Source organism: Xenopus tropicalis, chromosome 6 (genome assembly GCF_000004195.4).
Source record: "Xenopus tropicalis strain Nigerian chromosome 6, UCB_Xtro_10.0, whole genome shotgun sequence".
Taxonomy (NCBI): Eukaryota; Metazoa; Chordata; class Amphibia; order Anura; family Pipidae; genus Xenopus; species Xenopus tropicalis.
This window is the reverse complement of record NC_030682.2, coordinates 46,794,849-46,822,516: the sequence shown is the minus strand read 5'-3', so window position 1 is coordinate 46,822,516 and position 27,668 is coordinate 46,794,849. Positions and strand designations below refer to the sequence as shown.

The following is a 27,668-nucleotide window of genomic DNA, read 5'->3' as shown; positions in this document are numbered from 1 at the left end:
CACGGCAAAATGTGGCAAATCTATTGGCAGTAAAATGGCAAAATGCCTTTCCTCATCCTTTAAATATTAAAGTTCTCAGTTGAACACATATGCAAACATAATTAATTTCAGACATAAATAACATAACATTATAAGGTATTTTTTAATGAGCTGTAACCATTGTTAAATCAGTACCTGATATTGCTCTGGTGCCTTAAAAATTACAGAGGGATTTGTAATTCAGTAAAATGGGGAACTTGATTAAGGGCCTGAATACTTGAAAGGCACTTTCTATATATGTCTATATATGCCAATAAGTATTGTCTTGCAAAAACTATCATAATATATAATAAAGAAGGCTAAAATCCAAAGTACTAGATAAATAATAAAGAAGAATGGTATTAGGGAATCATACTTTTGCAGCAAAAATATTTAATCTTAATTTTTTTTAAGGTAGATGCAGCCTGCATCAAAAAAGGAACCATTGGATTGAACCGTTTAAACTGGACTACTGCTTATTGTAATGCATGGGGCCTTTTGTTATAACTAGGTGAAGCAAATTCCCCATACCCAAAGGAATCTCCTCAAAAATGTGCTTTGGTAGATCCAGTGAAGTTAGTGATAAAAACAAGTATCTGATTGGGTGCTGGGACAGATCTTTCCCATGTTTGTTGCCCCACTGATTAGAATGACACTTCATAGCTGGGGTTGGCTGGCTCCTTTAGGAGATCACACATGAGGTAATGTTTTCTGCTCACTACAAAGTCAACCATTGTAGTGAGCCAGCGCAGAATTACACTTGTCTGGGCACTGTACAGTGGTGGCATTTTTCTTGACAGGCATCTTTAACTTGTGTGTGTTAAATCAAATTGTTTAGTCAAAGGACTGCACTTGGAAAATTATAGGGCAGATTACATAGGTGGGATAGAAGGGCTTTAACATATAAAATAACTGTTCTCCATTTTCAGACGTTAGACTGCAAGTTGACAAACCCTAAGAATTACGTTTGAGTGTGAGACAAGAAGATGAACAGAACAGGGTGTGAACAGAAAATGAGGTAATAAAAAGACCATAATAATCTGTCATCAGTAACACTCATGCTAACTCTAATAAACAAATGGCAGTTTAACTCTTAGCTTGGAAAGCAAATAAGATGTAACCAACAGAGAATAAAATTGCAGAACTACTTAGATTACTGAATTTTTTTTACTCCCTTTCAAGGAGAGCAAAAACTTATCAAAGAAGTACACTAGAAATGCTGTGTTATGGGCTTCAGTACCAGCCCAAGGCAACCACAGCCCTTAAGGAGTGCCTCAGAAGATGCCCTCAGTAGCTCCCCATCTTGTTTTCTGCTGATTCACTGTGTTGCTGTTAGGTACATGAGTTTATGGACGAATTTACAATATACTAACTGTATATATAGAATATAAATAACACAATACAAGGCTGCTTAGTAATCAAATCACATACTCATTACACAGCAGCTCAGAAACGAGTGCATTGTACAACAGCTTCTGTGACAGGCAATTCTCATTTTTTGCTTGATGAACTGTGGCAACACCTAAGCTTAGCTGGTTAGATCACACTGAGCATGTGCAGTGCCACTAACACTACTAACAAAATCCAAGATAGTGAACTCCTGTGCAGAATCTTGAAGGCCTAGATCACTGCTGTCCAGCTGGTGGCCTGTTTTGCCCCTTACCTGTATGGCTGCTGTGACTGCTTACCTTTGTGGAAGCTTTAAATGGTATCAGTAATCTGCCTGCCATATGCTGCCTGAGTGCGCCATACTCTTCCTGCCCTATGCTGCCTGTGTGTGCCATACTCTGCCTGGCCTATGTGCCTGTGGGAGGTGAACCTGGCAGGGGTTTGTTCTGGGAGTTTGTTAGCATTTGGCAATAATCAATATATGGTCCCTAAGTTGTGTAATTATGTGTTGGGGGATGCTGTACTTTTCACAGGGAAGGCATATGGATTTAAGGGTATGTCTTAATATGACAATATAATTCTTTCACATATGAATGAAGGGTGATATCCCTGCAGTAAGCATAAACCATTTGGGTTTTTGCTGCGCTACAACGATTAATGTGGGCCTTGTGATAACATGGGTGTGGTTTAAAAAGGGGGTAATCAAAAGTAGCTTCCATTATCGGCCCTCCACCATGTAGGCCAGAAATATTCTGGCCCTCAGTACCGCAGAAGATGAACAGCACTGGCCTAGATCATTACTGTTTTAGGGCTGCTGACGTTTAGACTAAAGTAGTAAGTTCAGTATATAAATATACATTTCTAACCATATTAATTTTTAGGGTTTAGTTTTCCTTAAATGCAATACTGTTTTTCTGTAGTTTCTGCTTTTTTTAAGTAAAAAATGTGATTAAAAAAAGCCCTCTCTTTGAGGTGACCCTTAAATATATTGTGCTAAAATGTAGCCACTGTGACTCAAAACCCACTGCCTTCCAAAGGCATTCTTTCCAGCAAGCTGATAGCAATCATCTTATGTCTTATAAAAGGAATGCTTATCAGGAAATTCTAATGGGCAGGGGAAAACGATCTGAAGAAAGAGGAAATCTCAGTAATGACCTAGATAACAAAAACTGAAAATTAACTGATTGAAAATAATGTTGAATGGAAAGCAAAACAAGCAGAACAATTCATCATTTTAAAGACTATTTAGTACAAAAAATGATCAATGCAGAGGCTTTCCTCCAAATGATATTTAATCAAGATTTTATAAAGGAGATATCATTAAGTTATGGTCATTCAACACTTACATTATTTCTGCGGTATAGCAGAAACAGCCAAATAGTCCAGGGCATGAAGACCATATTCCCTTTGATCAGCGGAGTAGCCTGGGCCACGTGAGACCTGCAGTAGACAAGAAAGTAGTTAAATTAGAAAATATATGATATGCGGTAACATCTTGCTTCTACAGCCTGCTGGAATTTAAACAGGGGTTTTATAAACCACATTATCAAATACAAGCCTAAAACTTTGTTTGTAATTCATCATTTAAGAAAAAAGGCCCTGTTGTATGGAGGAGCTCATAAATCAAATGAACATTGCTAAACCTGGACAAAATGTAATACCTACATAGTATATGATTTGTTAAGAAAAATATTGCCAGTGAAAATTTTTTTTTCTAATTTGGTGCTCCTTACAAGACAGTGATATATCATTCAAGAAGAAAAATACATTTCAACAAAAAGGGTTGCCAGATGGGCAATAAAAAGCTATTAAAAAGCAGGATCTCTCTTTTGCTACCTTCCCTAGTATGGTACAGGTAAATCTGTTATCTGGAAACCTGTTATACAGGATGCTCCAGGAAGTACAGGCAGGCCATCTCCCAATTTCATTTGTCTCTGTAATATTAAAACAGAACCCTACTTGTTACTAACTATGATATAATTAATCTTTATTAGAGGCAAAACAATCCTACTGGGTTAGTGTTTAAATTACTTTTTTAGTCGACTTAATGTATGGAGATCCAAATTACATAAAAACACTATATCTGGAATACCCCTGGTCCCAAGCATTCTGGATACCTGTGATTTGGCTTTTTATTAATGGTCAAACCCAACTCAGATTGATAAATGTGTTCTGTCTGTAGTTTCCATTAAAATTGTTAGCTATGTTGGTTTATCCACAGAATAACCCAATAGTTTTGGTAATAAACATAGGTACTGCCAATTAGCTGCTTTGCTGAAAGCACTTTACCTTATGCAATTTTTGTTGCATGAAATTATTTACACATAACTGTAGGTCTCTCCTGCTACCTTCTTGAATGCTCTAAGGGGACCCTGAGTAAATACTGCAATTAATCGGGAAGCTTAGCTGAACATTCTGCGTGTAAGTAAAATGCTGGTTATGTAACTATTCCCCTAAGGGGAAACCGACAGGCCAGTAGTTAAGGATACACTTGATTAAACAAAGGTAAACCAAGAAGATGCAACCAGGTGCTTGTACATATTAATTCACTTACCTGGGTTTAAGTAAGGATAGGTTCCCCATGATAAAGTGGTTTAAAATCACTGATCTAGAGGATTGATTCCATTTATCCAGTTACACTCCATGGTGTAAGCAAGAGTCTTAGTAAAAGTAAAAATATGTTATTGTAAAGAAACCTTTCTTTTCTCAGTGCAGAATAACTAAGGAAGTCTAAATGGCTTGGAAATGTTTAATCTTCGTTTAACTAATTCTAATTTTCTTTATCAGAAACGTTAATATTAATTTCTTGATTTACTGCATGCTTACTTATTGTTGTAGATGTACAGCAGGTTAAGCAGGGCTCTTGAGACCTGCTTGTTGCCCTGTAATTTCTATTTAATGTGCAAAAATTTGCTTGAGGGCTGATTTACTAATGCAGAGCAATGTGCAAAGTGGAAGTTCCAGTGCAATTTACCCTGTTACCCACAACCCTCAAGGTGGTGTTAGCTCCAGGGTTCTCTTCCTTCAGCAGGCAGACTTGTGCATGGTTCCTCAGAACAGATGGGGCAGCCAGGATAGCACACAGTGACATAACTATAGAGGAAACAGACCCTGTGGTAGTGGGAAGGCGATGGGGGGAGCCTGGTGGGTCCAGACTGTGGGGCTGCTTCCTGTATTGAATAGAAATCCCCCTCCCAAGCCACTCTCCTACAAAAGAGCAGGTGGGAAGCTGGGAATGCTAGCAGGCAGAAGGGCTGGGGTAATGTGGTTGGCTGTGTGCGCCACATAGTTACACTGCTGATACATTCAAAACTTGAAGTGCGTGTTTAGATGCAGGTACCTTCTAAAAACAACTTCATTACACATAACAGTTATGTCCATTACATCTGCAATAGTTTACATCCTCTTCTGTCATTTTAATTCCTAGTTTATATTGAGTTTTTTTCTGTTTTAGCTGATCCATAATCTATTTTGTGATTTCAATGCACAATAAAAGGAATACTGCCACCACATAGTTACCTGCTATAAGTGTGTGCCATTTAATACATGCAGTATTATAAATGTATCAGCACACCCCCAAAGACTAGCGTCAATGGTCCTTTTTTATGTGGGTACTACCAAATTGCAGACACTTAAAGGACTTGTCAACCCCAAAAATACGTTTTTACCTAATAAAAGAAGACATCATTTTAAGCAACTTTCCAGTATGAATGTATTAAAAATGTTAAAAGTTATTTATAGATGTAATTGCTATTGAATGCAGCACTTGCTGCATTGTTGTTTCTTTTTAAACAATGTTGCAAAGGTCTCCTCCACCAAGATAGGTCTGTCAATCTGCTGCCCATGGCTGAGATTAGAAAAGGACAAACTTCTTTTAATAGCAGTATAAACAAATAACTTAAAACCCATTACAAATTTGTAATGAATGTTTCTTGTGTTTTCGTTTATTAGGCAAAAATAATATTCTGGGTTGACTTGTCTTAAAAAAGGAACAGAGCTTTGTAAAGTAAGTAGTTTTCCACGCAAATTGGGGTAATAGAAAGTCTAGAGAGCATGGCTTGCACTTTCCTGATGATTGGCTTTCAAATGTTGGGGTGTATATCCTTAGAACAGTGCTTGGTGGTGTCATCAGTTATAATCGGTGATTAGTGATGTCATTTCTGTCATGTGACTCACTGAAACTTGTGTATTATTAAAAAATAATGCACCCCTATCATAAAATATCAGAATATTAATTGTCCCCTCAGCCTTCATTCCCCAGATTTTATATGGACTTATTTATTATATATTTTACAAATGGGGGTACATTATTCACTATATAAGTGTGTGTGTGTACTGATAGCTCTGTGTAGATATGTGTATACTGTATGATATATTCTCTAGGTGTCATTTTAAGGGGTTGAGCTCATAATATTTTAGAGTATTTTATACACACTTTCAACAAACTGATATCTTTTGCTTAGGTATCCAGGTTTGTGCTCTGCATAGCCATCACATCTTTTTGTTAAGCATATTAGAAGCATTAGGGTGTGCCTAATGAGCATGTAATTTGGTAAGTTAACTACCAATATTCAGTGTTGTGTTTTGCATGGTTTATGTCACTGGTGAAAATAATCTTATTTATGAGCATTCATACATGGGCCTATTTGTAGCACCCTCTGAAGTGGGTTTAAGAGCTCACTCTGGCCTCAGACTGCATGTGCCTGGAGTATGGAGAATGCATATGATATTGTATTAGATTTAAAAGGATTTAATAAATGGTTGGCTGAAAATAAGCGTAGGAAATGCTGCAAAATGTTTGAAAGTTTTGTTATGTATTTGATACTTAAAACAGACTTTAACTCACCCAGAATTTTGGGGTCAATGGCAATAATTTGAATCAAAATAATTTGCTTACTCCACTATTGAATAGCATAGAAGTTTCACCCAGAATCCGCAAAAGCAGTCAGAGTGTAGGTAGAACGATTGGACATGTGGTCCGGGAGGACTGGGTGATATGTGATATCGCGATCAGAGAAAATAGAACTGCGTGCTCAATAGCCATTTTTGTCTGGGATTAATAAAATTCCCATTGGTCATTTCTACAGTGATTATACTGAGAGAGCTAAGGTTAAAGGAACAGTAACACTAAAAAATAAAAATGTTTTAAAATAATTAAAATATAATGTACTGTTGCCCTGCACTGGTAAAAGTTGTGTGTTTGCTTCAGAAAGACTACTGTAGTTAATAGAAATAGCTGTTGTGTAGCCATGGGGGCAGCCATTTAAATTGAAAAAAGGAGAAAAGGCACAGGTTACATAAGAAGATAACAGATAACTGTGTAGAATACAATGGGAATCTATGCTACTTATCTGTTATCTGCTTAGTAACCTGTGCCTTTTCTCCTTTTTTCAATTTAAATGGCTGCCCCCATGGCTACACAGCAGGGTATTTATATAAACTGTAGTAGTGTTTATGAAGCTAACAAACAACGTTTACCAGTGCAGGGCAATAGTACATAATATATTAATTATTTTTATACACTTTCATTTTTTGGTGTTACTGTTCCTTTAATATGCCTGTTATCCATTTTACTTAGGGATTATATAGGCATGTCTGTGGTTAATATGCTTATTATCCATTTTCTGTGGTAATTATACTGGTACATCTCGGTTATGGTTTGGTAAAATGCTGGTGGTATTTAGGGGTGTGGCATAAAAGTGGGCATGGCCAAGGCCTTAAAGGACAAGGAAACCCTGTATAAGACAATTGCCTATGTGTTTAAATACAGTCATATGAAAATGTTTGGGAACCCCTCTTAATTCTTTGGAGTTTTGTTTATCATTGGCTGAGCTTTCAAAGTAGCAACTTCCTTTAAATATATAACATGTCTTATGGACATAAGTGCACAAAACATACAGTGCTCCTGAATCTCCTGCTCGCTCCTGCACGCGTGTGCAGGTAGAACAAGGGGACATCAGCGGAATCAAATGGGAAGCGCAAACTTTAATAAAAAGCTAACTTAGGAGAATTTCAGCAGCTAAAGTAAAGGGTTATGTGCAAAATGAATATAGCCTTTAGTTAGGGGCTATAGGGTTCGATTGTTTGCCCAGGTTTTAGATTTTGGGGCTTCCTTGTTCTTTGAAATGTCCTTCAAAAAACAACTACTTTTATCACACATACTACATTTCTGTATTTTAAATACACGCTCCTTAACTTTCCTGGCAGTACACCGGCAATGCTGTATTTCTAGGAAAGAATAACTATTTGCCCTTCTAGTAGAGCAAAGAGATGCACCTTTTGGGTGCAACCCTCAAGGCAAAGAAGAAAAACACAGGGCACTTTTTATCCTTTTCACTTTGACCCTGGCTTGGTGATGTGCCCTCATAGCTCAGTGCATATCTGATTTTACAAGTATTTTTGTGCCAGGAGGTACACAGAGTTCTGTCTAACCACTTCCAGTCTGTGCTGTCTGTGTTCTCTGGATTAATTAAAAAAAGAAGTTATTATATCACCCTGTGTTTCTCCTCAGTGCCTATGACCTAAGATTATACAGTTTAAAGATTAGATTTGAATCATTAAAGCTGTATTCTAAACTCATTTTCAACACAAGACACATGTAATGAGTATATGTTTTACACAGTAACACTGCAATAGCAGAAAATAGTGATTTTAAAATATAATTCTGAGGTTATTTTTTACAAAAAAAGAACACTGAGAAACAAGACAGAGTCTTAATGAGACAATGTAGTGGGAACTGAGATGCCTTGCTAAATGATTGATTACAAGCTCCCATGTCTAATATTGCCTAATATCATGTGTCTGAAAACCTTTGGCTGCCTTAAATGTATTTTTAATAGCGTGAGAGGCAACAAATAGACCTTTTCAACATTTCCATTCTGGTTAACCAGTTTATATAATAACTTCTCAGGTATGAAATTTGTAGCAACAGTTTCTTTACAAGATATAGTTTCACTAAACAGAATCTAACCTTTATCTGTTTGAGTGCAAGCTGTGACCAACTATTCTATTCCATTTCTACCCATTTCTAGGCAATACACTGTTCATAGAGGGGAAAGTAGCACCCTGAAATGTATATTCAATGGCATTTGCAAAATTATCATGATAATTCCATGTCAGCTCCATAGATTCTATGATCTACAGCAATTAAAAGAGAGTGAAAGGGTTAATCTGAGGGGGGTGGTACTAGAGCTCCTCTATGCTGAAAAACACTGGTGTATTCTAGTGATTACCTTGCTACCAGAGCGAATCTGTCCTGTTTCACTTCGCAAAAAAAAAAATAGCGAAACTGTGCACTGAAGACAATAGGCGACTTTTTTAGGAGCAAGTTTTTACATGGGCAATGTCTTTATGTGCAACTTTTTTCTTACTTAAAATGCATTAAAGCCAATTGGCGTGTTTTTCTATCAGCTTTAGGATTTTCATTCACACAGCATACAAAGATATAAGTAATGTAAGCTTTTTTTTTTTTTTTTTTACAACTGTCTAGCTATCTCTGGCATCGACTAGGAGATATTTTTTCCCATTCCTCCATGAGTTTTTTCAGCTGTTGAACGTGTAAGGAGTTTCTTGCATTCAAATCCCATTTCTAATCCCCCAAACTTTAACCTGGCCATTCCCAAAACCTTAATTTCTATCATTTCTATTTTTTTTTAAACATTCCTTGGATTTACTGAAATGTTTAGGGTCTTTGACCAATGACATCACTTCCGCCACCCGCAAGTTGATGTCCTCTACCCCCCAGGTCAGCTGCTGGATTTACAAGGCAAGTCTCTGTTAGCAACTGGGAAGAGTTCTTGTTTTTAAAGGAGAAGGAAAAGCTAAGTCACTTGGGGGCGCCAAAATGTTAAGCACCCCCAAGTGACTTTAATCGCTTACCTTGTACCCCGGCTGGTGCCCCTGTTAGGAGAAAACCACAACAACCCAGGGTAGCTGCAGCGAGCGCTTCCTTCCTTCTTGTTCGTTCTGCCAGCAAAATCCCTGGGCCGGCGCATGCGCATTAGAGTGAAAAGCCGACTTTTTTGTTAAAGTTTGGCTTTTCACTCTACTGCACATACACAAGCGCATGAACAAGGAAGAGGAAACGCTTGCAGGTACCCCGGGTTGGTGCGGTTTTCTCCTAACAGGAGCACCAGCCGGGTTAAAAGGTAAGCTATTAAAGTCACTTGGGAGTGCATAACATTTGTGGCACACCCAAGTGACTTAACCTTTCCTTCTCCTTTTAAGAATTATTGTGTTATATAGGACACCGCCCTAAAGCTACTGCCCTGGGCACAGGGAACGTGGCCTTGGATCTATGATGGTGAGCTGCCCAGAAAAGCAGCCACAAACCATAAAGTATACACCACCATGCTTTACAGTTGGTATCAGGATCTTCTGGTAAAATGCTGTCTTTGGTGAACAAATAATGTCCATTTAGTCCTTGCCAAAGATGTTCATGGGAAAACTTTAGTCTTGCCTTAATGTCCTCTCTGTATACACTACACTGCTACACTTGTAGATGATCTTCTAGACAGTAGAATGATTGATGTCCAATTAATTGACAATCTTTTTAAATCTCTTCCAAGGCATCTATAATTTTCTTTCTAAAGGCAATGGCACATGTACCCTGGTATACCGTGGGCAACTGATCTCCTTGTGTGCCATTGCCCTAAAGACCTTGGACAGCATTTTCACTCTAGGCCTATTGATACCATACACTTCAACAACAAAGACCAAAGCAAACTTAATGGCTATGGTTTGACCTTTTCAGTGCAACATAACTATAGCTCTATGGCCCAGGTGCAATCAAACTGGTATTATAATGAAAACTAATGAACAAAATAAACATTAAAATAGATCTCAGTTATTTTTAAAGGGAAACGATACCATTGAACAGTGCAATGTTGATTTGCCTGCTATGCTCCTCCCTTCTGTTTGTCATGTACATCGAAAGATTAACACCTGCCTTTGTTCACCTTTGTACAACATTCACAAATCTAACAGTTAACATAAATAGAACAATCTTTGTCATGAAAAAATGAGGACAACATATAAAAGCCTGTGTGTTTTTGTAGCATTCTTGGATATTTCATTTCAATTTTAACAATAGTGGGAGATTCAAGTAATATAACTAAACAATTAAAACTGAAGAAAAGACTTTTCAAAATCTTCTGTAAAATGTAATGCTGCAAAAATGCAATTTCTGGTGATGAATAGATCAGAACACCCCCACATTTAGTCCCACTTAAAATGGCTCAAATCACACACAGGTGTATCACATCAGGTGCACATGATTAGAACATTGTTACTCAACATTTTGAAGGAGGTTGGGGTGCTCCTGACTGTTGATGCGAGAGTGATCACCATGGTGAGATCAAAAGAGCTGTCTGAGGCCTTCAGAAAGAAGATTGCAGCAGCTTAGAAATCCAGTAAAGAATTTAAAAAGATCTCAAAAGAATTTGAAGTCAGCCATTCCACTGTCCAGAAAATAGTCTACAAGTGGAGGACTTTCAAAACAACTAAATGAGAATTGAATTATTTGTCAAAAAAGTCAAAGCTTTTACAGTGGCCTTTTTAATTTTTTTTATGGAAAAATTTTCAGACACACTGAGAGCATTGCTTGCTGGTGGCTTAATAAGATTTGGACATTGAAGGTGAGCAACCCCTTTAAAGAGAGTCATGGTACCTTTGTGACTGAATCACACATTCACACATCTGTGAGTTTCAGCCAACAACTTACTTAATAAGGTCAGTTAAGCCATTGTGATTGGATGTCTGAAACTAAATGAAGAAATGTCTATGAAGATTTTCATTCATCCAGGTCATGGTATATCTAGTATAAATAAATTTGAAGCAACTGGACTTGTTTAGTAATCATGACGTTTCACTACTCATCCCTGCTTTATACCACCGCCTGTACCCCAGAGAAGCTACACCATGCTTATATGGACTCCCCAAGATACATAAAGATGGAGCACCACTCAGGCCTATTGTCAGCAGCATCAATTCAGTGACTTACAGCATTGCAAAATACTTGGCCAACATCTTAGCCCCATTGGTAGGTAAAACAGTGCATCATATCCAAAATGCCAAAGAGTTTGTCACCAAGATTCAAGGAGTCAAACTAGAGGCAGAAGAAACTATGGTATCATATGATGTCACTTCACTGTTCACATGTATACCTACCACAGAGGCTACTGAGACTGTAAGAAATCGACTGCAGAAAGATGACACCCTCAGCAGCAGAACGAAACTCAGTCCCAACCAAGTATGTTTATTGTTAGATTTGTGCCTGAACACCACATACTTCAAATACAAGGACCAATTTTACAGGCAAAAACATGGCTGTGCAATGGGTTCACCAGTTTCTCCCATTGTAGCAAACTTGTATATGGAAGAAGTGGAAAGGAAGGCCCTACTCACATTCAATGGAACTACACCAAGTCACTGGTTCAGGTATGTAGATGACACGTGGGTTAAAATCAGATCCAACGAAGTGGCGGCCTTTTCAGAACACATTAACTCAGTGGACAACAACATCAAGTTCACAAGGGAGGATGTCCATGAGAACAAACTTGCTTTTTTGGACTGTTTGATATCCATTCAAGAGGGGGGTATCTTGAAAACAGAAGTATACAGGAAACCCACTCACACGGATCAATATCTGTTGTTCGATTCCCACCATCCGCTGGAACACAAACTGGGTGTCATTAGAACTCTACACCACAGGGCGGAAAGTGTAACAACTGATACAGAGTCCAAGGACAAGGAATGTAAACATCTCAGAGGAGCACTGAAAGCTTGTGGCTACCCAGACTGGGCCTTTGTCAAAACAAGAGCAACTAAGCCCAACAGGAACACCAAAAGGAATAACCGTCCTGAGGCAGAGAGAAGGCGCAATATAGTCATCCCCTATGTAGCAGGAGTGTCGGTGAAACTCAGGAGAATTTTCAACAAACACCACATCCCTGTGTTTTTCAAACCTAGCAACACACTGAGACAAAAACTTGTACACCCAAAGGATCCAACACCAAAGGAAAAACAAAGCAATGTTGTATACGCAGTCCAGTGTAGCGAGGAGTGCACAGACCTTTACATTGGTGAGACAAAGCAACTGCTCTCCAAGCGAATGGCTCAGCATAGGAGGGCGAACACTACAGGCCAGGACTCTGCTGTCTTTCTACACCTAAAAGACAAGGGACACTCCTTTGAAAATAGCAATGTCCAAATTTTGGACAAAGAAGACCGCTGGTTTGAAAGAGGTGTAAAAGAGGCCATTCATGTCAAAGTGGAGAAACCATCCCTTAACAGAGGCGGGGGACTTCGACACCATCTGTCTGCTACATACAATGCTGTTCTAACATCTGTACCCCAGCAGTTTCAGAACTCTTCACACATCCATTCATGCAACTCTAACAAGTAACACCTGTTTGAAGAGTTGCATGATACTTGGGTAATCCTTTCAAAGTAACCCCACAGCATTCACACCTCTGTGAGTTTCAGATGTCACCTTTCTGAAGAGTTACATAGTGCCATTGTGATTGGATTAGTGGAAGGGTATATATGCTGAGGACTTCCCATACCAGTCAGTTGAACTGAAGAAGCTGCTCGGATGAGTAGTGAAACGTCATGATTACTAAACAAGTCCAGTTGCTTCAAATTTATTTATACTAGATATAAATGAAGAAATGTTTTCAGGAAAATTCAGAAAGCTGCTTTAGACTTAATTCTACTGGGTACTGTATATCATGATGTGGATGAATGAGAATATTCATAGACACATATTGGAAAATGAACTTAAAAGCAAAGTGATACCTTCAGACTGCATACAGATAATTTATATAATTTTAAGTGACCTGTTAAAGAGTCTTACCAAATTGGTATACATCAGTAAATATTGTCCTTTTACTGTGAGTCATCAGGTTATGATGACTGTGTGCTCCCTCAGAGATTAAGGATTATATAATAGCAGATACTACTAGAGAAGTATATTTTAGGAAAATAGTTTAGCTTTTTATGCAATATGTTTTTTATAGTTCCCCTTTAAAACATGTAAAAGGGCAATTATTTATTGATATGTATAGGGTTTTGTATGACTTGATATGATATAAATCTGTACAGAATGTATAGTTTTCCTTTACCCCTCAAAGCATGAAAAGTACACAATAAGATATTAAAAAAGAGTAAATGGATCAGGTGTTTCTTATCTTATATTGCTAACATATTCATAAATCAATGTACACATTCTTTCTGACTATTCATCAACCATTGGTTTCTGTGTTTGTTCAGTGCATAGCTTTACAGATAATGTAAATGTGTGTGAATACAAAATGAATGTGCAATGTAATGTTTCCCAGGATGCCTATACTGTACATTTATCTTATGGAGGGCTCCAACTGTGATCAAAATGCAGGTCCCTTGAGTGAATTGATAAGTCACTGCTTTTGTACAGGATATTAAAAGACTAGGAAAGTCACTTGGGTGCTAATTGGGTGCTGTGTTTGCGATTTTTAATGAACTATGCCAGTGCTGTCCAACTGGTGGCCTGCCCCCCCCCCCCCCCACCTGACTGCTTACCTTTGTGTAAGCTTTAAATGGTATCAGTACTGAGATTAATTGGCCCCCTGCATGTTTCATACCGCAAAACCCCTGTATTGTTTAAACATGTAACCCTCTGTACTGTTCACACTTTTTAATCCCTTCATTGTTCATCCCCTGCAGTGTTCACACCTTAGGCTCAGACTATAAGCCACAGAGTATGGCACACACAGGCATAGGTCAGGCAGAGTATGGCACATACAGGCAGCATAGGGCAGGCAGAGTACCCTGACCTATGCTGCTTGTGTGTGCCATACTCTGCCTGCCTTAATCTGCCTATGTGTCATACCCTGCCTGCCATATGCTGCCTGTGTGTGCCATACTCTGCCTGCCATATGCTGCCTGTGTGTGCCATATTCTGCAATACTCTGCCTGCATTAATCTGCCTATATGCCATACCCTGCCTGCCCTATGCTGCCTGGGGGTGATCCTGGCAGGGGTGCCCCCCTCACCCTGAAACACTTACCTTTCCTGCACCGGAAGGGGTTCTGGGGGCCTGCATCACTAGTGCAGAAAGTGCAGTTGTGCTCTTCAGTAGAAGAGCCTAATTTGGGTTTAATAACTGGAAATTAGTTTTTTATAGTTACCAGGGGCAGCTTTTCTTGCCCCTGTTAACATGCAGGACACTACTGCCTGAGGCAAGGTTCATAAGATTTAGGGCAATCAACCACTTGTGTGGGAAAAATATAAAACTAGATTTACTAAAGACCCAGTTTGCCTCAGGCAGCAGAGCCAATTGTGATGGGGAGATGTCAATAGCTTTACAGTTAAGATTTGCCATTTTAAGTATAAAAGTCCTGCACTTAACATTACCAGGGCAGTTATTCCTTATAAAGTGTTGTCTAAAGTAAGGTTCTCACTTTGCTTCGTGACACTTGTGGGGACTCTGCCATGGTTGAGCAGCCCAGGAGATATAGGGGGCTCTGTTGCACACAAATAGACAACCAGTGCCACAAAAAAAAAAAAGTTATACTGTATTTGCAGCTAAAATCACTGTCTGGCTGGTTTTCTCCAAGTTAGAAAAAGTGTGCAAACACCTGATGGTTTAGCAACTATATTAGTAAACTAGCCCTTATATTATATTTTGCCTGTTTTAAGGCATAAGATACTCAAATAGATATTATAATCATATACTTTTCTTGGTTCTTTCTGCACCTTACCTTTTCTTGTGGAAGCCAATCATTAGGCTACAGATTTGTGATATGAGTGAAACTGAAAGTAAAGTCTAAGGGGCACATTTACTAATCCACGAACGCTCCGAAGGCGTCCGAATGCGTTTTTTCGTAATGATCGTTATTTTGCGATTTTTTCAGAAATTGTCGCGACTTTTTTGTAGCCATTACGACTGTTTCGCAAAATGTCGCGACTTTTTCGTAGTGCTACGACTTGCGCGAATTGTCACGACTTTTTCGTAGCCTTCGCGCCGAGTACGAAAGTTTCGGATTCGTTCAAGCTTCAGTATCGTGACTTTTCTTGGGCCAGGTTGGAGCTGCAGAGTGCCATTGAGTCCTATGGGAGGCTTCCAAAATCATGCTAAGTCTGAAAGTTTTGCCCGCAGTTTACGAGCGCTCAATACGAAAAAGTCGCGACAAGATTCGAGCAAATCGTAATGGCTACGGAAAAGTCACGACAATTCGCGCAAGTCGTAATGGTTACGAAAAAGTCACGACAATTTACGAAAAGTCGTAACGGCGACGAAAAAAATCGCAAAAAATACGAAAAAGTCGCAAAATGTTCGTTTTCCAATCGGAATTTTTCCAATTCGGATTTGGATTTGTGGGTTAGTAAATCAGCCCCCATGTCTGCTTACAGTTTGTATAACAACATCAAAACATATTAGTAGTTCACTGATAAACCCCCTGTATAATGAGGTTATCCTTATCTTAAAGCCTAACATGGTGTAGAGCAATTCTAAATGGACTGCTGCAAGGCACTGGGAAATTAGATATGGCTGGAGGAGACCATTGGTCCAATGGTGTGGATACTCATTCAGGCACTAGATTGTATTGGAACTGAAGAGAAAAAAAGCAAATATTTAAATTTTAAATTATTGGGTCAGGGAGGAGGTTAATATCAACAGTGTGCCAAAAGTTTGTAATCTTCTTTAAGTTTGTTCTTCTTTAAAATAGCACCACCATATTGGCGAGTGAATGTTTAAAGGATAAGGCAATGAAGGCCTGGAGTAAAAGGTTTGAGATTTTTGTCACAAATGTGGCACCGCCCAGTACTTTCCTTATCCTTAGTGCAATGGTGCAGGGATACTAAGAGACATTTACGTTCTGTGTTATCTGATGGCTTCCTGTAGACTTTAATATCAAGTGACATTTTTAGTGTCAAAAATACAGGCAGTGGCTACTGTCACTTAACCTGTTGGTCCCCAAGCTGTTATGATTCCTTTTAAAAATGTGACGTTTATTCCTACAATAAACCAATTTTTTGGGTCATGATGCTGATTCATTGCTTTAATTTGAGACCCTGAGAAAAAGATAAAGAAGTTCTGGCCAAGGGCCTGTTACATAAGGATATTGCCCCCAAAAACAATGGAGAAATTTGTCAAAGTACCAGCAGTTCTGCCAGTGTTTACATTATACTTCATGCATTGTTTTAATGTTACGTCTATGTGTCAAGCCAATTTCCTACAGGATTTGGGTTACAGCCAATGCAGAAATAGGGTTGGTCAGCATTATAGTATGTATATCTAATATCTATATCCTAATCCATCATCCATATTATTTATTGATTTACTTAAATATATAGTTCAAGTTGCTTCTGCTTTCTTTAACATCAGTGCAATGCAATGTCAGTTCATATTGATAGAAATTGCTTATAAATGCATGTTATGATTTACTATGATGATTTTAGTTTAAGGGGACCTGTCACCCAGACATAAAAAGCTAAATAATAAAAGCCCTTTCCAAATTAAACTTGAAACCCAAATCCCTTTTGTTATTAACACACCCATACCCATTATAAAGGCATTTAAAAATCCCAGCTGTCAATCATATATTGCCTGCCCCGCCTCTATGCCTTAGGCATAGAGGCGGGGCAGACCATTACTTAAACTTTTCATTCAGCTCTCACTTTCCCCCTCTCTCCTCAGCATCTAATTGTGAAGCCTGTGCATGGACATAGGTATCAGATCCCCCATTCTGGCACAGAAACAAGATTTGGGGGTTATACAAAGCTTGTCTTAATAACAATGCCCACAAAATGGCAGCTGCCTGCTTGCTGTGATTGTGAATTCCTGATGAATGAAGGAAACCAGATTTATATTATTTATATAGTGTAAGTGAAGGTTATTTTGCTTGACAAACACAATAGATAACAATTTGTAATTATTTCTTAGGGTGACAGGTCCCCTTTAAGGACAAGCATTTGAGGGTAAAGAGGTTCTAATCCCAAACCATAACGTTGTCCCACCGCTCCCCATAGTTCAAAGAAGCTAAAAACATAATTGCATATGCAAGAAAAATTGCCAATGAGAATACTACTGACCAAAAACAATTATATACCTGTATGCAGAAGAAATCACCAGTGAGAATGCTGATTACCTGCACTATGTCAGACATCTTGCTGTTATCTTACATACAGTGATTATTTTCTCATTTTGGCTTCATTGTATTACAATGGAATCAGACATGGGGATAAAGGACAGACTAGTACAATGCTAGGAAAACTATGTTTAAAGCTTCCAACTCCAGTAGCCGGAACAAAAAACATGGAGACAGATTTACACTGATATGGTGGGATTCTTTCACGTTTTAAGGAAGTCACAGGCCCTGCAGAGCTGGTTTCAAAGTTTTTAAAAAGTTTTTTGTTCAGTAATGCTTTAAGATTATAACCCAGCATACCTTAAAGAAGAGCTTATGCTTAAAGAGGTAGAACAGAAATGCTGTACATTATGTTTTGGGCTTCTGTACCAGCCCAGATCTGTGCCTCCAAAGTGCCCACAGTAGCTCCCCATTTTCTTTCCTCCTGATTTCCAGCACATGCTCTGTTCTGCTATCACTGAGCTATCACTGGGACCTACTCACAATATACTGTATATGTAAAATATAAATGTTACAATATATTTATTAGTAAATAATACAGATTACTAGTACATGGCAGCTCTGCAACCAGTGCAGTTAGCATCAGAATTTAATAATTAGCCCTGTAGCATAAGCTACAGGTAGACAAACCTCATGATTTGCAACAACTCCTAAACTTAGCTTCTCAACAGTTGCCCAGAGCACACTGAGCATGTGAGTGTCACTGACATTCATCAAAGACATTTGACGGGCATACATGGAACTCTTTTCTGTGAGTACACATCTGTGTCCACTGTGTAAACAGACTCCATAGACTCCATTTTAATAAAAAAAACCCAATATTTATTTTTGAAATTTCCTTTTACTCTGTAATGATAAAACAATACCGTGTACTTCATCCTAACTACACTAGAATTAATCCTTTTTGGAGGCAAAACCATCCTCTTGGATTTAATTAGTGTTTAAATCAGTTTTTTAGTAGATTTTTTAAGATATGGAGACCCTTCCTTTTAATTTGGTAAAACAAGACTTTATATGCTACTATAAACCAAAGCATTGCAAAATGGGCAAAGTCTGAAAGCAGTACAACAGTAACATTGTTATTAGGGAACTGTGTGGAATGGAAAAGAGATAAATGAACTAGTGGCTTATTTGGAATTCTTTATAAACTGGCAGCTCAACTCACAATGTCATGGGATAGCGGCTGGTAAGCAACAGGTAAACCAAAGCTAATAATTAAGCTACTCCTACTTGAAAGCTAAAGTACAGAACTACACTAGATTTAACCATTTTCATAGTGATGATGTACAGTGGTGTGAAAAACTATTTGCCCCCTTCCTGATTTCTTATTCTTTTGCATGTTTGTCACACAAAATGTTTATGATCATCAAACACATTTAACTATTAGTCAAAGATAACACAAGTAAACACAAAATGCAGTTTTTAAATGAGGGTTTTTATTATTTAGGGAGAAAAAAAATCCAAACCTACATGGCCCTGTGTGAAAAAGTAATTGCCCCCTGAACCTAATAACTGGTTGGGCCACCCTTGCAACGAGTCTTTTAGCGCTCTGGAGGAATTTTGGCCCGCTCATCTTTGCAGAATTGTTGTAATTCAGCTTTATTTGAGGGTTTTCTAGCATGAACCGCCTTTTTAAGGTCATGCCACAACATCTCAATAGGATTCAGGTCAGGATTTTGACTAGGCCACTCCAAAGTCTTCATTTTGTTTTTCTTCAGCCACTCAGAGGTGGATTTGCTGGTGTTTTGGGTCATTGTCCTGCTGCAGCACCCAAGATCGCTTCAGCTTGAGTTGACGAACAGATGGCCGGACATTCTCCTTCAGGATTTTTTGGTAGACAGTTGAATTCACGGTTCCATCTATCACAGCAAGCCTTCCAGGTCCTGAAGCAGCAAAACAACCCCAGACCATCACACTACCACCACCATATTTTACTGTTGGTATGATGTTCTTTTTCTGAAATGCTGTGTTACTTTTACGCCAGATGTAACGGGACACGCACCTTCCAAAAAGTTCAACTTTTGTCTCGTCGGTCCACAAGGTATTTTCCCAAAATCATGGCAATCATTGAGATGTTTTTTAGCAAAAATTGAGACGAGCCTTAATGTTCTTTTTGCTTAAAAGTGGTTTGCGCCTTGGAAATCTGCCATGCTGGCCGTTTTTGCCCAGTCTCTTTCTTATGGTGGAGTCGTGAACACTGACCTTAATTGAGGCAAGTGAGGCCTGCAGTTCTTTAGATGTTGTCCTGGGGTCTTTTGTGGCCTCTCGGATGAGTTGTCTCTGCGCTCTTGGGGTAATTTTGGTCGGTCGGCCGGCCGGCCACTCCTGGGAAGGTTCACCACTGTTCCATGTTTTTGCCATTTGTGGATAATGGCTCTCACTGTGGTTCGCTGGAGTCCCAAAGCTTTAGAAATGGCTTTATAACCTTTACCAGACTGATAGATCTCAATTACTTATTGTTCTCATTTGTTCCTCAATTTCTTTGGATCTTGGCATGATGTCTAGCTTTTGAGGTGCTTTTGGTCTACTTCTCTGTGTCAGGTAGCTCCTATTTTTCACACAGGGCCATGTAGATTTGGAGTTTTTTTTCTCCCTTAATAACGTAAACCTTCATTTAAAAACTGCATTTTGTGTTCAATTATGTTATCTTTGACTAATAGTTAACGGTTTTTGATGAGCAGAAACATTTAAGTGTGACAAACATGCAAAAGAATAAGAAATCAGGAAGGGGGCAAATAGTTTTTCACACCACTGTACATGTGTGGATACAGCAGCCCTAGGACAAAAACATGACTCAATTCCATAGACCTGTAATCTCCTGCTCCAATTCTTTAAATGGTCCCTGCTGCCAAAAACTTATTTTAGCTTAAGTATGCTCAGTTTTGAATGAATTACCCCTTTAGACAAGGGGCTATGAGCCTCTTGGTAGTTAGGGGTTGCAGAATCCCAATCTACAGAGCAGAGTGTAATAGGTAGGTAGGCATTTCTGTCACATCACTCTGCTTAGCAAACAGTTCTCATTTCAGGATCTTGGTCCCTGGGGAAAGTATGACTATACAGTCCCCACCTGGCTCAAGAATGTGTTTGGTTTATTGGCTGACCCACCCCGCGCTTTTGTATTGACAGCAACATCATGTGACATGTGATAGTAGTAGCACAAAAAGTTATAGCAGCCACAAAGTATAACATGCTGACATATTTATTGTCTTATTTTTTATTAAATGGAACTTGAGTGGGTGTAGTCAAAGAGGAGTAATCAAAAAGTAGGCAAAGTTCTCTTTACTTTGAAAATCTGGCCATCTTAGTCTAGCTTTATAGATCCTATTTTTTTACATGGGCTTATGTAGGAAAGGTGCATAAATGGTTCTTACAAGTAACGTGGCTTCTGTTCAGTCTTTGGACTGTGGTATGTCTGTGTGAAATAAAAAAGCATTTATATTTATAGTGTTTATGCATCTTTTCTACATAAGTCCAACTGAATGAGTGCATGTCAAAAAGGGGATGAAATTCTTTACCTTTAATCTATAGTACAGCACAGCTTGTATTTCTGTATAGTAGTAAAACCAACACACTTGTTTTCTCAGTATAGATCTCCTTTAATGGGATTGTTTACCTTTAAGTTAATTTTTATGGGGAAATGTAATATGTATCGGAAAAATGGTCGCAATGGGACCAAAATGGCGCTTTGCAACAAATTTTGCATTTGCGAAACAAAAAACATATTATCTAACACTTTGCAGTTCTTGCAAGGTTTGCACTTGCAAGTTTTTTAGTTTGCGCATGTGTGCAGTGAATGTAATAAAACCAAGCTCACAATTATGCCATCTTCAAGCAGGTGTTAAACATTCACAATGTAATAAATGATTTGTTAACAGTATAATATTATAAAAAGTGCTAAACATTTGCAATTTTACACACCACTAGGGATTTTTATTACCCCTTATTAGTCTTTTATAGTATATTCTGTTCATAGCAACCTCTCAGTTTTTATTTAATTTAATAGTTTTTGAATTATTTGCCTTCCTTTTCTCAACCTTTTCCAGCTTGCAATTTACGATGCTACGAGGTGGGTAACTTAACCCCAGCAGCCAAAAATCTTTTGGTCTGTGAAGCTACTATTTTTCGTTATTACAGGAATTACTTTTTAATACTTATCTCTCTATTTTGACCTTCATCTCTTCATCTTTCCTCTTTCACTGAAACCACTGCCTGGTTGCCAGGGTAAATTGGTCCCTCACAACAAGAAGGCTGCAGGAATTCCAAACTGAACAAAATGCTAAATCATTAAAAAACAACATCTTCTTTAAAACGAAACATAATTTAAAGGTGAACTACTCCTCAAAGTATTTTGTTTTTTTATGCTAAACTGAAATTATGGCCTGGATTTATGTTAGATTCTCATGAATAAATACGTAAATAAATAAATAAATAAATGCCCACAAACAGAGTAATAGAATTCAAAAATGCACAGACTATGGGGCACATTTACTAATCCATGAATCCCGAATGGGAAAAAATCGTATTGAAAACGAAAATTTTGCGACTTTTTCGTCGGCGTCGCGTTTTTTTTAGTATTTTGCACGATTTTTTCGTCTGCGTCACGACTTTATCGTATTTTGTGCGATTTTTTCGTTGCCGTCGCGATTTTTTCATATTGAGCAATTGTAAACGGCGGAAACACCAATTCGATATTTTTGCGACGGCGACGAAAAAGTCACAGAAAATATACAATAAAGTCGTAACGGCGACAAAAAAGTCGCAAACATACCGATCATTACGAAAAAAACGCGTTCGGGCGCTTTCGGTCCGTTCGTTCATTAGTAAATCTGCCCCTATATATAGAGAGAGTTTTTTAAATCTATTTATACTTCATTGCTTTTCTAAAATGTTTTGTACTTGCAAGTCCAGGTGATTTATGTTCGATTAAAGGGGACCTGTCACCCTAAGAAATTATTCCAAATATATTTCTATCATGTTATTTGAGCAAAATAAACTTTACTTACACTATATAAATAATATAAGTATTGTTTCCTTCAGCCTTGGAATTACACAATCCCAGCAAGCAGACAGCTGCCATTTTGAAGGCACTGTTAGTAAGGCAAGCTTTGCATCATGCCAAAATCTTGTTTATGTGATAGAATGGGGGGACCAGACGCCCAGACCCATGCACTGGCTACACAAGTAGATGGTGAGGAGGGAGGGAACGTAAAATTATAGTTTGCCCGGCCTCAATGCCAGACAGACAATATATGACTGACAGCTGGGATTTTAAAATGCCTTTATAAAGGGTTTGGGTGTGTTAATATAAAATTTGGGTTTCATGTTTAATTTGAAAAGGACTTTTGTTATACTGCTTTTTTTGTCTGGGTGACAGGTCTCATTTAAAAAACCAATTATAAATGAAGGGGGAAAAAATAAATTTTTATTATTTTTTGATGCTCTGGTATAATGCTATCATGTGAAAGAAGGTTGATTTCACTAAAACAGTAAAAAGGGATCTCTACTTAAAAAAAAAAAATTTTAAATGAAAAAAATATAATTTCAACAATTTTCCAGTATACATTAATTAAACTTTATGAGGGGTTCAGGGTCAGACTGGGCCAGAGGGCTCTACCAACCTAGACCTGATCCGAAGCATTGGCACTTCTCTGCTGACCTCCCTTCCCCAAATGCTTCGAAATCAAGTATATGGTATGTGCACAGGGGAGGTCGGCCATCAGGGGCCCCTGGGGTGGCAGCCCCAGTGGGTCCTGCACCCCCCAGTGAAGGGGTTATAAAGTTATAGCTCTTAAAAGGAATATCCAATTGATTATATTCTCTGCCCTACTGATTTTTTCACCGGAAACAACGAAAACTCTTATGCTACATTGATTCAAGAGTCAGAACCAGTAAAGGAATGAACGAATACTGGTTTCAATTGCAATTACAGTTACAAATAACTTTAAATCTCTGAGAATGTGTAATTAATGCATAGTGGAAAGTTGCTTACAATTGCATTTAATTTCATTACACAAAAACAGGTTTTGGGTGGAGATCTTAAAAAAAGAGAACATAGACCTGAAATATTTCAAGATCTGCAAAGGCATGACAGTGTTTGTATGACTGTAATTATTGCACAATCAAAACATATTTTCTAAAGATTAAATTATCTAGAAACCTGGATTTTTCCTTGTAAAGCTGCTTTGTGTCTGTATATGTGGCTAAGTAAGCTGATCTGGCAGAATCTTTTGAAGATCCACAAATGATAATTTCTGCTAATGCTTAAAGGCATTGCATCACCTCTTATTAAAAAAAAAAAAACAGAATTTGTTTTTATAGGGAACTTGGATGCTAAAAATATTAAGTCTGCAATATTTGTGAGAGATTTATTTAGAAGATAGGAAAATAAAATGTTATTGTAAAATAAGTTAAATGGAAGTTAGTTGCAATGCCACTTATGTAGAGCTGCCATGGGTGAATGGAGGATGTCAAGCCCAATAACTAAACAAGGTAAATGCCATATTAGGGATCTTATTGCACCCTCTGGTTTCTGTTAGATATTCAACATTTAGGGTGAGGTCAGATGAAGCGTATATTCGCCCTGCCCTGCGCTTTTCTATCAGGCTGAGAGAAGCGGATCCGCTTCCACACACTGTTCTGTGTGCCTGCCTTACAGACTTACGGCAACTGCCCAAGTGTGGGCACACAGAGCAGAGCGGATCGGACGTTCACTTTTGCATTTTCCAGGCTGACCTCTGATCCACTCCGCTTCGTCTGACCTCACGCTAAGGTGCACTAGATTTAAAGAGGTCAAAAACTTGTATTTCTCCTTGAAATCTCTTAATTCATCCCCAACTCGAAAATGGCAGGTATTGACATAGTACATAAAACTTCAATGTTATAGTTAGTGCTTGATAAAGCAGTTTTTTTTCATATATAAAGGGTTAACACTTAAAGGGGAACTCTGCTTCCGAACCAACATTTCTTAAAGAGCCCCACACAACACAAAAACCCCTAATATACATATCACTGTAATCTGTTCTTTCAAAAAGCAGGAATAAATACCATTTTATATGCTGAAATACAGCTGCAAAAGAGTTCTTTCTGCATCATTTGAAATCATGGCAGGGGGATAGGACTAAAACACGGATTATAACAACTTCTCCACATCTTACAGACAGCATACAGGAAGTACATAACCCACAATGCATTGCACTGTGATGTTTCTTACCTTATTGACATAACGGACAGTCGACCACTGTTACATTTTTTTTGAGTCTCAAAGTAACTGTTCCAAACCATATTACATACAACATTCTCATATTGAATTAACTATCATGAAAATGCAGGGTAACAGTTTTCTACTTTTCATATAAACTCCATTGCTCGAGTAGTATATATGTTTGAGAATCCCCCCATCACTCCCTAAAGCAAATATGAATATCAGAGCACATATGTTTTCCAGTCTTTATATCAGGCTCTGAAGCCTTTCAAGCATATTCTCTGTATTCCTGACTACTACAGTAGCACCCAGTAATAGAAAAATGACATTCTCTATGAGTCATTCCATCTTATCTTCTGAGCTGCAGACTCATGCAGTTGCTCTCGTGTCTTTATCCTGCATGCATACACTGTGCCCGAGTGGTCTAAGGACAAACAGTAACTTAAAACAGACACTGACGCAGGAACATTTGCATTGTACTAGCTCTTGCTCCCCCCTGTGGCTAATTTACGTAACACACACATATATTAGCCTAGTTCTGCCAGAGAAATAATAAAATGGTTTCTAGGGTGACTAATCTGGCCACAACATCCTATATATTAGGAAGATTGTGGTTTTTTTAACCTAATACTAAAAATAACATAACCGTATCAGAGAAAGAGTAGCTTCCAATTGCCTTTTACTGGGTTTAATTTATGCTGGGAAAATTTCACCAGCGCAGTACACCACAGCAACCAATCAGCAATTAGCATTAATAAGTCTACAGTAAAGAGAATAATACAAGCAAATTTCGGAACTTGTTACAGAAAGATTTGTTTTCAGTGTTAATAACTGTGCCAACAGTATCTTTGGATGGAGAATGAAATGTAAAATTTTTGGGCAATGCCAAATGTGAGTGTCCCCCCCCCTCCCGGTGATTATAATCACTTATCTGATACCGCACTGGCCTTGGGTACTGCATCTTGGGTAGTACTGTAGGTGCACCATGTAGCAACCTTCTTCATGGCGTAGTCTCGGTACAGTTGAGAGCCAAGTTAAACTAAAAGAAAAAGCCAGCTTTTCACTTTTTACTGCACATTTGTGGTGCGATTTCAAGGAAATGAGCACTGACTTCAGCGCCGATTGTGAGGCTGCTGGTACCTGATGCGGCAGCCCCCATGCCACCCCCTCTCTTCCACTTCAGGCCTAGAACTTTAGCATTGGAGTGGGTCCAGAGAGCTCAGAATTTTTATTTATAAAACAAAAATGTGTCTCTTAAAGTTTTCAGAGGTGGCTTTTTGCCTCCCCTGGTAACTGGCCGCTCCATGCCACCTGATGCAAGGTTCTCCATGTATATCAGAGAAAATATAATGCTTCTTTCCTGTTCTAAGAGGGCAATTAGACCAGTCCCTGGATCAGATTAGTACTACAGTAACTCTGTATTTCTACTCCCTTGCTAAAAGGCATCTGTTAATTAGAGTAATAATATGTTTCCAATATAACACCTCTTATAACACTGAAAATGCCATAGCAGTTGGATTGTATTATACTGTATGCACCCTCATTATATGCCTGAAAAGAACAACACTATTAAAGGGGAAGAAACACCTTTTTATGAAAAGAACATGTTGAGTTCTTTAAGTGGATTAACATATAAGATCTGTCATTTATATGAGATGCTTTGTTTAATGGTTATTTGGCTTTTAACATTACATCGTAATTATGAGCAATAAAAATTATAGGTTGTGGTGCTAGTTAGCTGAAGTTAGAAGGAAAAATATGAGATATTTTTACACAGCATGATAAATATACCTGCTACTGTCTTACAGTTGAATAAAGCATCTCCCAGAACTGACAGTCCCCTCATTTTAATCCCCTCTTATAGAACTCTTAACAGGAGAATGAGTAAGAGTCAGAAAACACACAAAGGCACAAAGTAAAAACTCATTCACATTCATGATGACAAAACGTAATAAGGTAAATGACGTAATGGCAAGATAAAGTCTGGAAAGAAATCATTTTCCATATTTTGCTGAGATTATTTTTTCCTACAAACACTTTGTTTCTGCTTACAAAGCTCTGACAGCTGGTCACACACAGACGTAGTAGCTGGCATTTTGCTTCCAGCAGTGGTTCTGCAGGAAAGAACAAAACAATGCCCAACAGGAAACACAGCAAGGGGTAGGTTAATCCAGTGATCTAGTGTTTGCAGAAACTAGATTGCCCTTTTAATTGAGGGATGGGTGGATGAAAACAGCTGGGAGGGACCCTAGGCTTGGGTTCAGCAGGGTTGTTCCAATGCAGTAACCCTTTGCAGATCATCAGCAGTTAGCCTGGAACCTTCTATTACAGCCAGAATAATAAAAGTAAAATCTGATTAGTTGCTGTGGCATTCTGTAGCGTCGTAAGTTTGCACATTGTTGTCCATGTCTGTAGGACACCCTGTCCAATGTATAAGTATATAGCACAGGGCCATATCCATCTCCCCAGGGTTAAGCTGGTCAGTGGCCTTAGTGATTAAATTAGAACAAAAGGTTTACTTGGAAGGGTGCTGGGTTTACTTGGAAGGGTTGAACTTGATGGACTCTTTCTTTTTTCAACCCTGTGTAACTATGTAAAGAAGTAAGTTAGAAATGCTGCACATTATGTTTTGGGTTTCTGCACCAGCCCAAGGCAACCACAGCCCTTTAGCAGGGAAGATCTGTGCCCCCAAAGATGCCTCAGTAGCCCCCCATCTTCTTTTCTGCTGATTCACTGCACATGCTCTGTGCTGCTGTCACTTACTGAGCTTAGGGGCCAACTCACAATATACTGTATATAGAGAATATAAAATTAGTAATTAATTCAGAATTTCGTCACATGGAAACTAAGGAATCAGTGCAGTTTACAATAGAATTTAATAATCGGCCCTGAGCATCAGCTTCTATGACATGTTAACCTCATGTTCTGCT

The 27,668-nt window shown here is 38.4% G+C and overlaps 1 protein-coding gene across 8 annotated transcripts in view; it reads left to right on the top strand.

The window, feature by feature from the left end:
- The window catches only part of thrb (thyroid hormone receptor, beta), a 245,918-nt gene that overhangs the window by 110,671 nt on the left and 107,579 nt on the right, over positions 1-27,668 (top strand). For 3 of the 8 annotated variants that reach the window (XM_031903426.1, XM_031903429.1, XM_031903430.1), the window contains one exon: positions 948-1,036. The gene's annotated coding sequence lies outside the window, so the exon portion shown is untranslated. 8 annotated transcript variants of the gene reach the window in all.